The sequence below is a fragment of the Pangasianodon hypophthalmus genome, chromosome 10 (assembly GCF_027358585.1).
Source record: "Pangasianodon hypophthalmus isolate fPanHyp1 chromosome 10, fPanHyp1.pri, whole genome shotgun sequence".
In the NCBI taxonomy this organism is placed as follows: Eukaryota; Metazoa; Chordata; class Actinopteri; order Siluriformes; family Pangasiidae; genus Pangasianodon; species Pangasianodon hypophthalmus.
In genome coordinates this window covers 6,858,047-6,876,667 of record NC_069719.1, presented here as the reverse complement: position 1 = coordinate 6,876,667, position 18,621 = coordinate 6,858,047, and the positions used below count along the sequence as shown (strand labels likewise).

At 38.8% G+C, this 18,621-nt stretch overlaps 1 long non-coding RNA gene across 1 annotated transcript; it reads right to left on the bottom strand.

Moving 5' to 3' along the window:
* Nucleotides 1-314: 314 nt before the first annotated feature.
* LOC117598327 (uncharacterized) lies at nt 315-10,564 on the bottom strand. The gene is made up of 3 exons (XR_004578995.2): nt 10,491-10,564; nt 4,580-4,652; nt 315-1,135 (listed from the first exon to the last, which is right to left on the bottom strand). It is a non-coding gene; the product is annotated as an uncharacterized LOC117598327 (long non-coding RNA).
* Nucleotides 10,565-18,621: the final 8,057 nt, after the last annotated feature.

The following is an 18,621-nucleotide window of genomic DNA, read 5'->3' as shown; positions in this document are numbered from 1 at the left end:
GCAGTTTTGCATTTAAAAAAAGGTGCCTTTTTTCATGAGGACTGGCCACACATCCCCAAAATATTCCAGTATTTCTATCATCATTGGCAAAACACACATTTTTGCCTGTTGTATCATGTCTGTTCATGGTTGCTTTTATATATTTATGTATGTGTCTATGTGTGTGTGTGTGTGTGTGTGCTGGATCTATCTTTCCAATGCTTCATTTTGAGGCTTATGTGCACAGAGAAGATATTGAAATGAGCAGAAATCTCCATTGAAATTCAAAACACTCGCAGTAAATCTGAAATTAGTCACTAAAATATGGCCAACTTTGAAATAAGACATTCCATTTTTCTGCCGCAAAGAATAAAACGCTGTGCACCGTATCATTCAATATGCAATCATTAATCGCAAGGCGAATTAAAACCATGAATGGATGCTTTTGTCTCATTACAGCAGAGGCTAAATATGCTTAGAGCTATTGTAGACTGAAAACTCAGCCACTTTAAGAGTTTAAAGAGGGAAACAAAACCTTAATCTGTATTAAGTAAGGGTAGGCATTAAAATGGGCGGAATGAAGCAGTTCTTTTTTCACATTTAAAAGTATGTTAAATGGATAAGTTCAAAAGAGAGCACCAAGGGAATTTACCCACTGTTGCATCCTTCTGAAATGTATTTATTTCCACTCCTTTAACATGATTATGATCTTAATTTGTGGCGATGTATTTTCTGGTGCTGTTCCAACCATTTGCTATTTTTTTTTTAAATATACAAAGTCTAAAATTCGGTTTAGTGTAATAGAAATCCGCACAAGCATATGCCCCTGAGGTGCCTGTAAAATTGCTTTCGTAACACTCAATTTCAATGAACATCCCAGGCCTCCAAATTCAAAGAGCAGTTTTTCAGCTGCGTCCAGCATTAATTTCATCACCAACTGGTCTCCTGGCCTTATTCGCTTCTGACTAGTGGAAGGTCTTCGGTGGGTAGGTGGCGAAGCTGATAAATTGCGGTGAGATTGTTCTTACAAAAGCCTTTTTGCTTGCCGTGATGTGCTGCACAGCCCATAAATCAGAGCCTTGGTGCTCCACTTCCATTCTGATTCAGACTCTTCTCTCCAAATCTCCAGTAACCAATTTGATGCGTCGCACCCCGGCTGTGGAAAGAGACAGCTGTAAATCACTACAAAGCACAAAAGTTTTCCCAGGGTGCCTTCTTGCTTTACTTTCAGCCTACAGCTGAAGTGATTGAAGAGTTGGGGGGCTACTACACCTAGTACATACATTTTCTATCAGCTGTGTGACATTTATCTTCTTTCCTATTCCCAATGTGTATAATTTTCCTCTTTGTTTAATAAATCAAATGGCACTAAAAAGCTGTGGGGCAGGACCATGTTTTAAACCATGGAGCTCCCTCTGACAGTGACTTGGTGCGTTTTGGGGCGATGATGACCGGTGTCAGATTAGCAGAGTGTCAATGTGAGCTTTGATCAGCCTGTAGAGCCTTTGGCAAGTGGACTTTAGAGAGCTGCGTTAAGGCTTCATCTGTCAAGCAGCTTCAAAATGGACTGTATGAGGCGATTCAGAAGGTTTCATCTCCCCCTCCTCTCCTGAATCAGACGAGTGAGCCACACAGCTCTTTAAAGAGAAAGGGATGAGCTATTGGTGCAAGGTAGAATGGCGCTGAAAATGATTCTGCTGCTAAAGGCAGAACAGGAAGCCATCTCTCGTGCAGATGTATCATCAGTTTTACTTCCTCCCTGGGAGCTCCGTGTTGACAAGAATTAATCATATCACTTTGAATATTGAACATAGCCTTCCCTGTAGTTATGGGACCCTGGATACATGTAGGTAAAAAATAAATAGTCTCCGATACCTTGTATTATTTTTTTTCCCCTCTATGATCCCCTTTGTGCCTCTATCAGAATACCGTAAAGCTTATTATCAGAAGCTATTGGTGGTTTGGGAGTTGGGGTGACTGAAAAAGGCTAGTAAATTTTGAATTATATCACTGTATCATTTCAGATGTGAGGTGAAGATGAAGTAAGGGACCTCTGCTACCCTGAAGGCAGCATTAGTTCTATGAGTGCAGCATATCCTATTTTCAATTTGATAATCCTTATCATCTTTCAAAAAAAAAAAAATCACTCCTTTTCATCTCTACACAAGATCTTCACAAAATATCATTAATTCTCTATCAGTACTGGCTTCATTATTATGATCAGGTGTAATTTTTTAGACTAATCCATTTCTCTGGGGAATGTCTGGGGATCCCCCAGGACGAGCTGGAATCTGTGGCTAGGGTAAGAGAAGTCTGGGCTGATCTTCTGATCTGTTGCCATGCTGTCCCAAACCAGCAAAAAAACGAAAATGACTGAATGAATGTGAGTTCTGTCATACGTTCAGCAGATAAAGTGCTTGTACCTGCATTGTGATGGACAGCTGGAACCAAACTCATGGTCACGATGTCACAGAAACATGGTCCAATCGCGTTTCACAGCAAAAAAAGTAAGAGCCAATCATGTTTCATCAACCAATTTGCACTAACACTGATAGGGTATATACAGTACTGTGCAAAAGTCTTAGGCACCCTAATTTTTTAGTGCAAACTTTCTTATAGATTTTTATTTTATAACATTATTGATTGTCTACATTATTGATTCAGTACAAAAACATTTTAGATTTCCAAACATTAGTTTTCCAGCACACAATTAAATGTTACAGAAAAATGTTTGTATGTCAGTAAAGAAAGCAGCATATTACATAAGAGACACTTTTCAGACAAAAAAACATAATGAAGGCTGCTGGGTTTCGCTGCAAAAATAAGAAGCAAGTGCGACAGTCAAAGTCTCCAGAAGAGCTGTGGCTGGTTCTGCAAGATGCTCAGTAACACTTACAGCTCATTTCCTTATAAAACTGCACACATTGTACCTGAAACTACTATTTTTTTTTTAAAGCGAAGGATCGTCACACCAAATATTGACTTTGTTTCATTTATTACTATTTACTGCTCTTTATAGTATTTTTTTAAATGTAGAAACATTTAATTTCATTATTTTTTGAAGGAATCTTTGTTCTACAGCATTTCTTTGCATGTGCCTAAGACTTTTGCACAGTACTGTATGCTCGAAAATGCTTAACTCTCTATGTTCATTTAACCAAACTTTTAACAATATATGCAATAATCTTACCTTCAATTAAGTCGCCATTGTATGCAAATGTGCTTATTAGAATATATAACATTGTAGCTAGCTCGCTGGCTTGGTGATTAGGTTATCTAGCTAGATACTCCACAGTGTAATTTGATCTCTCAAACACACAAATTCAGTGATAAATCCATGAAAACCACTGGCTGGAGAAATAAGTAAAATTTACAAAAAAAAAAAGCACAAACAGTTGACAGTATCCTGTTGTTGCATTGGTGGTTTGGATTATCTTTAACAAATGGCTATGATTGCACTGTGGGATTTTCACCGCTCTATTCACAAGCAGGTACAAGTGTAATTTAGTGGTATAACAATGGTGTACTGCTATTTTTGTGGTCAATGTTTAGTGTAAATTGTCACAAATGGGAGGTGAAGGCAGCTGCAAGTGCAAAAATGTATTAAGTAAAGTGCAAATATACAAACAAAAACATGAAAACAAGAACTATATACCATGGAGGGTGGATATGAGGCAAAGAACATACAAACTACAAGCGATATTGTGGAGCGCACACAATAACAAACAACAACTATAACAAAAAGCATGATAATGAGACACTGAAAAAAAAAACTGGAACTTACGTAGTGGTGCTAATCAAGGTGAAACAGGAAACAGGTGAAAGTGAAAAGTGAGACATGATGTGCAGGGGCTGATGGGTAGTGTAGTTTTGTGCTCCTTTGGTGCTACCATGATATACATGTGCTGAAGTGGGTGGAGCAGTGCAACAGGTTTTGTTACTATCATCAGGTAGAGTTGGATTTATGTACTGTAAGTGTAAGCCGTTTATTACCAGTCCAAATCCAAATGAATGGATGATTTATTTATTAACAAATCTATCACATTGCTACTTGGATTTCCTCTTTAGTCCCATGGTTTTGTGACTGCAGTTTGTGCCCCGTGCAGATGGCATTCTGAAGACGAGCCCAAATACAGTTTGCATGATGCGATAAGACATCAGCATTAAGAGAGCTTTGTGCTGCACCTCCTCACACACGTAAATCTGGCACTGGGTTTTTAAGGGTATGAGAGAAGTTGATTTGGTTGGTTATCAGCAGAATGTCAAACCACACCCTTTGACAATATGTTAATTGAATCTTCACCGCCTCAGTCATAGAAAATGCCTTTGAAATTATTACAAATGTTTCCTAGCAGATATGCAGCGCGACATTAATTAATACAACTGTGTGTTTACTGTGAAATTATCGAACGATCAGCAGTGCATGCTTTACACTCCTCCTTTTGACTGATGATACTGCATCTCTGTCTTGTATCACAGAATGTGACTTGCTGGTAATTACTGCAGCAAACAGAGCTGCCTAAACAGTAAGTAAGATCAAATAAAGGGATTTCTAAATATTAAAAAACATGTAATAGTTGATATAAAAGATGATTCTTACCTTTACCTTAAATCTCTTGTAATGGCTTTCCATGTTGATCTCTCCACTCTCAGGAAAGTAAACAGTTCTTAATCTGCAAAACATCCCAAATATATAGAGATCTTTTGCAGGAAGAAGAGATAATATGGAGTTCCTTAAAAAAAAGACATATATACACAAGATAAATGGAAAGCAGGTGAATTATCACCCAACGTCACACACAGCAAGTGTATTGTGTATTGATACAATCAAGATGTTATTGCTTTTCCCTTTGAAATATTGAAAGCCACTGAGAGATTTCAAAAGAAATCTCTTAAAGAAAAAAATGTAGGAAAATGCATGGTTACCATCAGTAAAAGCATATATTTGTCAGGCAGTCTAAGAAAACCTGTTGCTATAGCGGAACTCTGGCAAACAACCAAAAAAGACAAAAAAATGGGCTTCGAAAAAAGTGGAATTTTTCTGCCAATAACATCAACCTTAAGAAACCATAACTACGCAGTAGTTCACCAAGACATTGTGGAAATGTTTTTATTTACTTTCTGATCTTGGCACTATCTTCCTGCACCGATCATGTTGTGTAAGGAGCCAGTTGAACAAATGCGCTGCTAAAAACAGTCAGACTGCCTAAAGACGTCTAAAACCTTGCTAGCTAAGTGTGATTTCTCTAAACGCTGAAGAACTTGTTTAAGTTCAAGTTCAAGATCAGTTGTTCAAGCCTAATCAGTTCTGTTTGTAATCAGATACCAGCTGTCAAAATGTCCATAATCAATGTTTGTAGCATGAAACCAGAACACAGGGAAAACAGGTGAAGTCAAAAGCCTGAAGTACAGAGCTATACAGAACTTGTAACACAGCTTAGACTCGTAACAACATGCAACACGAAAGCATTAAAAAAAAAGATACTGAGACACAACAGGGTATAAATCGGCAAACAAATCGAAAGCTAACACAACACAGGTGCCGACAATTGGGTAGCAAACCAATGGCTGGACCAGGTGTAGAGACAGGACTAGAACAGAAATCAACGCAGGCATGAGCACATCTTTGGTGTACATATTAGGACATCCTCAGACCTCAGCCATATGTCAACGTCAGTGTCAGTTCTCAGCCATATGACAAAACGGCATTGCGCCTCGGACTAAAAGGCTTCAGGACTATGTCAGGTGTCATACAGTTAGGCATTGGGCAAAGGGCCTCAGACACGAAGGCATCGGGCAAAACAACTTCAGACATAAAGACTGCAAAACGGCCTCAGACTGAACGGCTTCAGGTGGAAGGTTCGCATTGCCCCGCCCTCACGTGATGTCATGTCTGCAGGCAGATTGGAAGCAGTTCAGAACAGTAGATGCAGACAGACAGGTAGAGACAGAAGGTAAGCCGTACCTGATATACTTTATTCTTAGTTTTTTATTAACCATTACACTGGTTAAGTTGTAGGGGTATAAGAAGAGAACATGTCCCAATGCAAATATTTAGTATTATTCGCAAGTTTTATTTGCACGTTTAAAAAGTTATCTAAACAAAATATTGCAACTAGCTAGCTTGAGTGTCTGCAAGTTAGTTTTTAAACGTGCAAATAAAACTCGCAAATAATATTAAATAATTACAATGTTCTCTTGCGGTGGACATGTTCTGCTCTGTATACAACTTAATCAGGCGTCGTTTTGCCCGAAGCCTAACTGTACGAGACCTGAAAACTCACATAGTTTTTCCTGAGTCCTGAAGCCTATTAGTCTGAGGTGCGATGCCGTTTTGTCATATGGCATACTGAGAACTGATGCTGACGTCTAAGGATGTCCTAATCTGTACACTGTACACATGACGCTTGTCGGAAAGGGGAATCACACAAAACACAAAACAGGAATCCATTATAGCTATATCTTTAATTGTGGTTGAAATACATACATAAGAGAAAAGAGTTCAGGAAAGTCTGTAGTTTTCAGAATGGTATGTAGTAGCCAAGGGTGAAGGGTTTTCCCAGGTCAACGCATCTATTTTTTTAAATAGTTTTTAACATGTACATACACAAACACACAGAGCAATGTTTGATAATATATTGTTTTTAATGTTGTAATAATAATATAACAGTATTGAAACCTACAAAGCAAGACACATCCTTATGAATGCACTTGGATGAATTTTCCAAGAAATTGCATTTCTTATAATCTGTGAGCCTGTGAATGCAAATGTAATGCTGGAGGTCACTGAATTCCTAAAACATGCTGAGTGGACAGAATGTGTTAAGTTGCTTCGAGCCATAGTAAAATAGAAAGCAGAAGTGAAACAGACAGGTAAGGTCGGCCAGAAAGGGGCACTGCATAATTATGGTTGAAGTACACAGATCCATAACTTTAAAGCACTTTCATAAACACAATTTCTGCCAACTGATCCAGACCTCAATCAGCTAATTCTTCAGATGTTCATTAGTATAATTATGCTTCTAATGGCTGTCTTCAAACTGTCAGCTCAAATCGGATTCTACTGGCATATCTGATTTGGGAAGGAAAGAAAATCTGATTTCTGAAACTGAAACTCATTTTGACCAATCAAATTCCATTCGTATTTTATTCATCATTTCATCAGCAGCGATTTATTGTCAGAAATTTGCAAAAAGAACAACAAATGGACAAAAATCATGTAGGCAAGTCAGGAAACGCTCCTGAAAAAACAAAAAGTAGAAATTGTTTACTTCCTTATTTAAACATTGCAAGAAGTTCACATGTGAAAAATTTACACATGGTTTTTAGACGTGTGATTTTTCACATATACTTAATGCATGCATATGTTTCCACACATCATGATGTTCATTTTTCAAATGTAGGCCTGGGGTTTTATTAAGCATATTGTTCATACGATGTCTTGTGTTTACTTGAGTGCAATTTCAGGGCATGGTGAAATGCACTTTTGCATGCTTTTCACGTAATCACAAATTACTCATATGTGAAGAACGTACAGTAGCATCACGTGTAAACGTATGTGATTTTTCTAGTTTTCATATTGGGAACTGATCCAGTAGTGTCCATGAAATAATGTCCCATCAGTGTCTCATTTACATTTACATTTATGGCATTTGGCAGACGCTTTTATCCAGAGCGACTTACAATAGTGCTTTGAAGTCTATCAAAAATACATTCTGAATGTATTTAGTGTGGTATTACATAACTTGTTGAATCTCAGTGCAGTATATTCCCATTAGAAAACCACCAAACATGATGAACCATCACATCCACTAGAAACCAGCAGGGAGACTTTATGCCCTTTTGTATTACCCACAGTGACAGTAGCATCAAACATGGCATATGCCAAGCTCTTCCATTTTAGTCATTGCTCAGGGCTGGACAAATCATAAATTCATAAGCTAGCTCCAATGTGTTGCCCAGTCCTATGTTTCAGTTGTCTGGAAACCTAAATGACAAGGCTAAAAAGTAACAGCTATAATGTATTGCAATGACCTATGGTGAGTTAGTTAGCTAGTGCATTAATACAACTAAAAACATTAATACGACTACAAAAAACAAACTACTATATGAATTTCCAGGGACAGGAATACTGTGTATAGCTATATCGTTACTAATTTTCTGAAGTAGCACATCACGTTTGCGACCACGACAAAAGTCAGCAAGTTGTTGGCCAACATTTGAGCTATAAGATGCGGTGTACTCTTCTTTCATTGCACATTGTTGCTGTTGTTCCTCTTTCGGCGGTTCCTATTAGGGGTCACCACAGAGGATCATTGCTCCGCATATTTGATTTGGCACAGTTTTTATCGCCGTATGGCCTTCCTGACACAACCCTCCCCAATTTTTATCCGGGCTTGGGACCTGCACTGAGAGAGCACTGTTGCATGCAATCCCAGTGGGTGGGGTGGGTTCCCTGGCCGGGAATCGAATGTGGGCCGCAGCGGTGAGAGCACTGTGGTCTAACCAATAGTCCTCCTGGACTAGTCCACCCTCTTCTTGCATTGCATGTAAAAGATATTATTCAAGTCTGGCTAGCATCTTTAGTTTCTCTCGAAATATTTAATTGCGAGCTGGCTAAAGCAAGCAGAAGTTATATGATGTCTTTTTTCTGCACTTTGTTTTTTGCTCAATATCATCAATTTTCCAAATACATGCATGTTACTGATTTTGAACAGTTTATCTGTGATCATTTTGCAAACAAAGTAATACAAACTAAAAATCGTTCCACTGTTAACCAGATCTTGCCACGGCCGATGGGATCAGGAATGAGTAGGTAATGCTACTGTATATTGTGGCATCGAGGTGCATCATATCACTGTAAAGAGCATTAAGTTTATTAAAGTCAATATAGAGTAGGTTGTTTTTCTTTCTCTGGTTATTGAATGTACACCATAGAGCTACGAATTTAAAACTAAATAGCCTGGATATAAAAGCTGCTTGTCCCAGGAACCCGGGCTACTAAGCCGTCTACCTCTGGTGTTATCTATTCAATTCAATTCAATTTTATTTGTGTAGTGCATTTAACAATGGCCATTGTCACAAAGCAGCTTTATAGAAATATATAAATTCAAGATATTTAGAAATTTATAAATTTATCCCTTAATGAGCAAGCCAGAGGAGATGGTGGTAAGGAAACACTCCCTGAGAGAATATATGGAAGAAACCTTGAGTCTGAGTGACACCGGATAGTACAACTATAAATAAATCTACACCGAATACATGTGGTGCTCTTATGTAAGATACAATTCTCAGTGTTTTTTGCCAAAGTAACTTTCTAAATTTGGCTTTCCCGTCACTACTTACTGCCTCACAATGTCGATATGTAAGCAAATGTGACTGCAGTCTGAAGAACACCCACAAAATTAGCTCACTTGTCACTTATGCTAAAGATCAGTTTTAAAGAATAATCAGATCTGCTCTGCTGTGTGAGCAACACCTAAGAGCTGGAAATATACATATTACACTCACACTACACTTAACTCATCGAGGTGCATCGCATCACTGTACATCACATCACTCTGTAAACAAGCTTTACACCTGTGCCATGTTAAAACTATGCCATGTTACAATCGAGTCTGCTCTCCGCACTTCATCAGCTGTCAGCTCGATACCCCTATGCTTGATCCTGATCGGTTAATCCCATTTCTCACCAAAGCAAATTTGATTAAACAAACAAACAGACATGTTTGTTTTCCGTCCGGGGCAGTTAAATACAGAGGAATCGTAATGATGACTTCATTGACATGACAACATTACAGTGCAATTACTAACAAAACAAAGTTAAATGACACATACTGTATGTAATCAAGTATTATATTAACCATTTGAAATTGTCCTAAAATATTTCAAGGGGGTTCAAACCTGAAATTCCCATTGTAACCCCTCCTCCACACACACACACACACACACACACACACACACAATGATACACCTCTGGCTCAAGCATTACTGCCTGATTCAATTGCAATAATAAATTGGCAAACATGTATGAATCTGCTTCCAACATTGTCACGAGAGTGTGTTATCTGTGCAGTGTGCCGTAGGGAAATCGAGCATGACTGCATCTGGAGTTTGACCAGTTCACATCCACTGGCTTTAAACGAAGATGTCTGTGTCTATTTATGTGTCAAAAATGACTACGGGGTGTGAAATAGAGCATAAACAATCCAAGCTTTGGTAATTTATATTGACAAAGCAGTAATTTAGGCTCAAAAAATACAAACCTTCTCTTGAGAGACACACACACACACACACACACACACACACACACACACACACACACACCACACACACACAGCTTCATTTCATGCCTTCCACCCGCTTTGTGAGCATGAATGCTTCAGCTCTTTATGTGATGTGATACATCGTGACACCTCTCCTGAAGCGCAAAATTGTTTTCCTGTTTATTTTAAGCTGCATTAGTTAAAAATTCTTCCCAAATCTCATTTGGAAAATGCGAAATGTCTTACCCGTGTGTGCTAACCCAAATTTTCCTTCTCTGTCCACTGAAACTCTCATTTTTCGGCCCCAAGCACCCTTGTTTTCTTGTTGTCTCCTAGTAACAACCAGTGGAGGCTTTAAAGCCATGTGCTTTGTATTCATCCCACCTCCTGTTCTACACTTCTCCAAATGGTGCCGGCACTTTGCTAACAAGAGCAAGATACAGTAAATAGCTTCCAACAGCTGAAAAGAACAAGAAGACCTGGCTCTCATTTCACTCATGCAGTTCAACTATATAGCTTCTTGCCAGACCAGATGAGACCAGGCTTACCCAAAAGGCAGCATACCCGTTCCTGCCTGTGTTTTAATCATTAACATACAGCAGCTGCCCTAAATTATGGATAACATTTATGTGTAGATGTTTTATTTGTTTCAAAGACACATTATGTGCATATTATGCATTCTCACTATGTTAAGCAGGCCAGAATATACAGCTATTTTATTGATTTTTGGCAAATGAGTGAAAAAAAAACTAGAATTAAAAAAAAAGATGTACACACCATAGCATAGGGGGCATTAAACTGCTTATTGTATTGAGCAAGGCTTCCATATATGTTTTGCGTTTTATATTAATGCCAGGACCTGCATCTCTGTCTGTCTATCAAATATTGGAAAAAAGATGCCTAATCTTTTTTCCAGTCTTCACCTGCCCAGATTTGGTGATCCTGTGCCCAAGAACAGTAATTTCTTGGGTGACAGGAGTGGAACCCAGTGTGATCGTCTGCTGTTGTAGCTCATAAGCCTCAAGGTTTGATGTGTTGTGCATTCTGGGATGCTTTTCTGCTCACCAAAGTTGTAAGGAGTGGTTATCTGAGTTAGCGTAGCCTTCCTGTTGGCTCGACCTCTCTCATTAAAAGGCATTTCTGCCCACAGAACTGCTGCTCACTGGGTAATTTTGTGTGAGCACTACAGACTGTTGTGCATGAAGATCCCAGGAGATCAGCAGTTTCTGAAATACTCATACTCAGTCTGTCTGGCACCATTATACATGCCACTATATACATGGACCTGTTTCTTTATGATTTTATGCATTGCATTGCTGCTACATGATTGGCTGATTGCAAGGCATTAAAGCCTACGGCTTAGCGTAAAAGTTTGCACCCTCATGGATTTTGAATGGAAAAAACAAAAGAGAATACAAAAGCATACAAAAGTGATTGGATGTGCTCATAAATGCAAAGGAGGAGCATATGAATTATTAGAAAACATACTTTTTTTGCTGTTAATACATATCATGCACTATTTGATCATTATCATTACTTGTGATAATGAAAGAACATCTGTAGAATTCAACACACTCAATATGTTCCTAGTATAAAATCATTTATGCTGTATGCTTAATTACGGACTAAGAATTTGCAAACCTGGGATGGACTGGCATCCTCGATTAGGCTGAGGATCACCATGACCAGGATAAAATGGTTCCTGAAGATGAATGAATGAATATATTATTCAGTAACTAATAGAAAAGGTATGCAAGACTGAGGAATGTCAGGGAATTGAAGGGGTTAAATCAGGACATTTGCTCGTAAGCATACTCAAAGGCAGATGGACAGAAATGAAGTAAGAAGAATCTCTCTTTCACTCTTTCTCTGTCTTTCTCTGACATTCACTTTTAAGGGGTTTAGGGAAGTGGGAATGGGAGGAGCAGGCAGAGGATTTAAAGGTCTGGATTAGTATTTTTTCTCTCAACGTGTCAGTTTATCCGTGACTGCTTCTAATGATCACAAGCATAAGTGAAATCAGAAGAGTGTTCTTTACCCTATCTTTGCTTTCTCCCTTATTATCTCCTTTTCTGCCAGACAAGAGAGCAGAGGGGAAGGGATAGGAGGTGGTTGAGAAGGAGGACAGGAAAAGGAAGCATTTTCTTCTCATCGCCCACTGTGGCTGAGCCATCCTTGAGCAAGCGCTAGTTCTCCCAGGTATTCATTTGCCTTTGGGGCAGATCATAATCCCATTTCCTTCTGTCCCGGTACTTCATCTTTCTCCTCTAATGTGAGTCATAAGGTTTTATTGCTAGGAGCGTGTTCTCCAACATCCCCTCCACACTACTCAGTCCTAATGGGTTTCCACGTTGAGCTCTCCACCCTCAGGAATGCACGTCTTTTTGGGAGACTTAATGTGAAAAATATGCCCATATACATTATATATTAGAGTACATGTCATTTAAATAGCACAAGCAACCTTAAATATAGAGTATATATGCTATTTCTATGATCAGTGTGTACTGATCCTTTTAAAATATTGTATTCCAATGATGAGTGTCAGTCTGGAGAAAATTTTATTTGCATAGCTCTTTTAACACTAGACATTGTCAAAAAGCAGCTTTACAGAAATCCATATCAAAATTTCGACTCCTAACGAGCAAGCCAGAGGCGACAATGGAAAGGAAACACTCCCTGAGACAACATAAGGTAGAAACCTTGACAGGAACCAGACTCAAAAGGGAACTCATCAGTATCATCATCAATCATAAAACAGTTCTAAGTGTAAGGATGAGCACAGGGGAGTCTGTATGATTACAGCAGCAGTTCGTTGGTACAAATCTTCAGCATCCAGGTGAGATTATCCACTGAAGCAAGAGTGAGTCTTGGTCATATATTGTTTCTGGGAAGTGAAAATCTTTATGGTATTCATGTGTGACCACCCACAGAGACAGAGCCATAAGTGCAGAAGCTCCAAGCAGAAGTAGAGCATTAGGAGGAATCAGGCAGGTCTGACAGTGGCCTGTGAAGATTTTATGTCCTCCACACACACACAAAACACATAAACACACACACACATTGGGCCATGAGGCTGCCACGTGGGGGCCAATGCTGGATGGCATTAAAGAATCACTGCAACGAGTGAGTGAACAAAAAAAGGACTGTTAAATGTGCAGGATTCTGTCTTCCTGATTGAACTCCTTCTGAAGTTCATTAATTCATTATTCATCTTCAGTAACCACTGGTCAGAGTCATGGTGGATCCTGGGAACACTGGGTGTGAGATGGGAATACACTCTGGATGAGATGACAGTCCATTGCAGGGCACCGTGCACACACACACACACACACACACACACACACATAGTCAAACCTTAATCAGTCCACCTACTGGCATGTTATTGGGAGGTGGAAAGGAAACCGGAGAACCCAGAGGACCCACAGAGACAGTAACCAAGCTCAAGTATGAATCGAGGACCCTGGAACTATTAGGCAACTACACCATCATGACACCCTTTCCTGAAGTTTCTGTCATCAAAAAAAAGATATATATAGCATCATGCAGAGGATAGAATATCCACATTCATTAAAACTGTTCAAAACTCATTCTCCTTTTCACAGTTTATCTTTGTATCAGCAACAGATTCGCACACTAACAAAACAAATCTTTCTTACTCCTTACTTACCAGACACAGCCATGAAGAAATATATGCTGCATACTGAAAAGAAGTATCGACTTATGCTCCACCCTTAATGACTTTCCATAAGCAATTAACCAGTCACCCTCCTGAGGTATTTGCTTCTTTAATTAAAAGGAGGTCATTCTTTAAACTACTATCAAGTGTTTCAACAGAGGACCATTTTTAATTGTGATGAATTTCAAAACCACTACACTCATGGTGAAATAGCATCCTGGTTTTTTTTTTATTTGTTTTGTCTCTCCCTCTGTGATTGCATCTCGTCGAGGCACAATGTCTGAACTACAATACTATACATTAAATTGGCAGACAGGATCTTCAGCGCATTTGCATCTGCCTCTAAAGTATATACATCAAAGCCGAACAGTCCAAAGAAACTCTTTTTCCAGACAACTTGCTTACTTATTTACTTTCAGATTAATGACTTTAAGATTCCAGAATCATGTTTTAGTACACTTATAAATGCTATGATGTCTCTGACATCCAAAAAGGTTTTACATTTGTTTTCACTTAATTCACTTTAGAAAAAACACGCAACAGTACCACAAGTATGTAGAACGCTGTAGAAAATCAGAGAGCATATTCATGCAGAACATTTCGTATTCATTTGAGTGTAAAAGTCCCCAATGTGTTTTGAATATGAAAAGGGAGATAACTGTGCCACTCTTTTATCTGTTTATGTACATACAACATGGCAGACTCAGAAACAGATCCTCTGATGATGATGCAGGTGCAGAGAATTTAATAAAACACAATGCAAATGCAGTTCAAAATATAATCCAGAAATCAGGGTCGAGAAACAGGAAGAGGTCAAAACACAAAATCAGACCAGTTGCAAAGCCTGAGAGTTATAACACAATAAAGAAATCCAATTAATGAAGCAATGGTCAAGGCACATCAAGCTCAGAACTTAAAACAAACACAATCAACTTCACACTCAATCTATGTCCATTTATCGTTTATATAGTGTACAACCAGGAAGTGAAGAGGCAGTGAGAGGGCAGAGGTCATGCTAGAATTCAAGTGAGTGCAACCTCTGCTGATGGGGTGGGGAAATGTCCCTAATGACACTTTGCAGAATGAGGAGGCTTCGTGTCAGTCAATGAAAATGGGGCGGTACCAAACTGGCGATTGGCTGATCTTTGCGAATTCTCGGTGTTTTATTATTTCTTCTCTCTTTGCTCTCATGTTGCAAGAAGGTAACGTGAAAGGTCTCAGAGAAGCGAGTACTTTAATGCCTATGCAAAATAAAAATATGAATTTCATTATTTCTCAATGTATGTACATATTTTATATAATTATTTCTTAATTTCTTTCTTATTTTATTACATTTTGAGCACTTTCATCCTCCATAGGAGCTCTCATGTATATGAACGATAAAAAAGGTGAAGCTTCAATATTTTCAGTGAATCAAGGTTTTTGTTCTATCTTTACAAACTGAAAAGCAGAGCTACACAATGAGCTTTTCTGTCAGGAAGGAGGCACACTGATGGCATCCATGGCAGAGGCACCACTTTGGTTTAAAATAATGCTCTAGGTACAACAAAGGGTAATAATATAATAACATGTCCTAGACACTTTTGGAGAACTTCAAGCCATGAAGATTTTTGTGAATAACAAATCAATACCCTTGACAGTACACTGCTTGGCCAAGTACAGAGAGTCTTAAACCCTGTAAAGGTAGACAGAGTGAATACTTTTACATGGTTGTCTTGTTGAAGGTTACTTTAACTGATACTGTATGTTTGAGCTCAGAGATCCCTAGTATGAATACCACAAGTATCTATTCATTTTTCTTTGTTTTTATCTACTGTAACACTCTTGAATGTATTATGCAGAATGCATTACACAGATCTGTATGTGCTGACTTTCGGACAAAATGCATTCAGTGCGATGAACAGAGTAGAAGCTTTCACCCACAGGCATAGATGTGAAGAGGAATGAATAGGAAATAATGCAGTAAATAGATAGATAGATAGATAGATAGATAGATGTTTCAGACTTTGTGGGTGCCTCATAGGTCTACAAATTTGGTAAGACCTATCTAAACATAGCATTAATTCATCTTTTTTGTGCATAGAAAGATTTATGGACACAAAGAAGGCATGTATGTGAAGAAAGCTTTTTACTTTACAACTCCAGAATAATGATCCAAGGTCCAACACCAGAGACATACCATACTACTTGTCACAAAGTGCTGGAGACAGATGCAAATGCAGGCTTTTAGTTAAACAAAGACAAAACAAGAATCATACGTAGAGCGAAAAAAGAGTTAAGGAAATGTGGCACGGAACACACAACAGGCTATACACAACAGACACAGACAACTAGGCAAGGAAAACTAAGAACTTACATAGGGACACTAATTAAGAGAAAACAAAAAACAAGTGCAATCAAGAGGAGATGGGGAGATTTGTAGTAGTCCGATGGGGCCGACTTCACAGCTGAAACCAATGCTGACATGATACTACTACAGGAAAGACTATAGTGTGAAGCATGATTAACAGGTGATGGCCAAAACCTGGAAAATCCCAAACAAGTTCAATCCTGACCTTGGATTACTGTCTGTGCTGAGTTTCACATGTTCTCACTGTGTCCACACGTGGTTCCTCTGGGTTCTCCAGTTTTCTCCAACTTCCCAAAAACAAATTGGGATACTGGCTATTCTAATAAGTGTGAATGAGTGTGTGTATGTGTGTGCGCATTGTGCCCTGTAATGGACTGATGACCCATCTATAAAAAAGGGAAAGGCAGTCACTCTTAACAGTACCAGTACCAGTACTCAAGCGCTGACTGAATATGAATGAATGAATCCATGCAAACTATTGTGGCTAGCCTCTTTGGCATGCAAGCTGAAGAGAGATGAGAAAAATGTATTAAAAAATGTATTAAATGTGACAAGCCTCTAGTTTAGGTTCTTGGGATGGGGAAATTTCATTTTTTCATGATTGGAGATTAGAAGCAATAAAAAGATCAGCAGTAAGAATGAACTGGATGTGCGACCAGAATGCTACACATGATGTCAATCATAGGTCATGAGAGTGAGAAAGAAAGAGAGCGAGAGAGAGAGGCAGAAGAGAAATAAATAAGACCAGAGGAATTTCACTAAAAGGAATCTAAATGTAGAGTATGTTTAGCAGTAGGTGGCATTTGGAGAATAAATTTCACCATACCTGAATGCGGTATTTGGTATGCCAAGCTTGGTTGCTTTTTGTAAAAGGAGAAGTGCTGTGTTATTGGGACATTCTGCAACTCTCATGTCCTCAGCGACATAGCCCTAGGACCCCATGTCCCCCTGATTACCAAAAACACGAGCCACTCTCCTTTTATGTTGTCCTGTTTTCTTTTATACAAAGATACCATTTTAGTCTTTCGCGTTGTTTCTTGTATGCTTGCATACGCTGAGTCATATTCAGCACTACACCTTCATTGTTGATGTTCTGTGTTAATGCTGCATAAAATGAGCCTCCACTCTCTCTATTGAAAGGAATAGTGCAAAAGTTTTAAAAGCAATCACTGAGTGCCACTCAACACCACTCCTATTGTTATCGACTGAGATATGAGTGTGCCCATAGCTGACTATTTTGTCACACTCAGCTCCCCAAGAGACTGTGCAAATGTGCCCCTGCCTTTTCTCAAAGAAAGAGAGAGAGAGAGAGAGAGAGGGAGAGAGAGCTGGAGAATTTAGCTTATATTAGTGACCATTCTCTACAGTCTGCACTGATTGTATTTTAGACTGAACAAGGCAGTTATTGCATTTCAAAAAGGCAATTTTAACTATTGAAAAAGTTTTAATGTGATGAATGAGTATATCCAGCATTAAAGGATCATAGTTTCTCTGGGATATTATATCTGCTCCAGACTATTGGTTAAACCGCAGGGCCCTTTTATAAAACACGACCTTGAATACCAGCTGAAGGACTGAGAAAAAGTTGGAAGCAGACAAATTTGCCTGTCACTGCTTAAGCAGGTACAGTGGCTTCCGAAAGCAGATTTTCCATAGTGTTTTGTTATAGTCAATTTCTAATTGATTTTAGCTTTCGATCTCACTTATTCCCGGGATGCAGCAACAAACACATTGCAAGTTTATTAAATATAAATTTTCAGCTGCTTTATTAAGCATATTGTCAAAACATCTTTTGCAGCTTTGACTTTTCTTGAGTTGCATCTACAAGCTTCGCACACCAGGTATTTGGGTATTTTCTCCAATTCATCCTTGCAGATCACCTAAAGTCCTGTCAGATTGGGTATTTGGATGTCTGTGAACAGATTTTCAGTTGAGTTCATGTCCGGCTTTGATTGGACCACTCAAGGGCATCCAGTCTATTGTCTGAAAGCCACTCTACTCTTCCCTTGGCTGTGTTCCAAAGCTGACAGTCTACCTTGTGAAATCTTCCTGTGAAGTGTATTTTGGATCAGCGTCAGTTTGTTAAAACAGTGTCTTGCGCATGAGACTGCAGTTGGAATTGAAAGAATTCTTTTCCTGCCCAAACTTTTCTGTAAAGCAGAAGATTGAAAACTTGAATTCAGTTAATCCACACCTCTGCTGTGTGTCTTATAAAAAAAAAAGCAAGTTTGTTGTCAACCGTTACAATAAATTTACATACATTTAGTTTTCCTCCTCTGTTTCTTACCACCTTTTGCATATTTTTGCATTGGTCTCACATATTAGCACACATAGCTGAATGGCACTTGCTC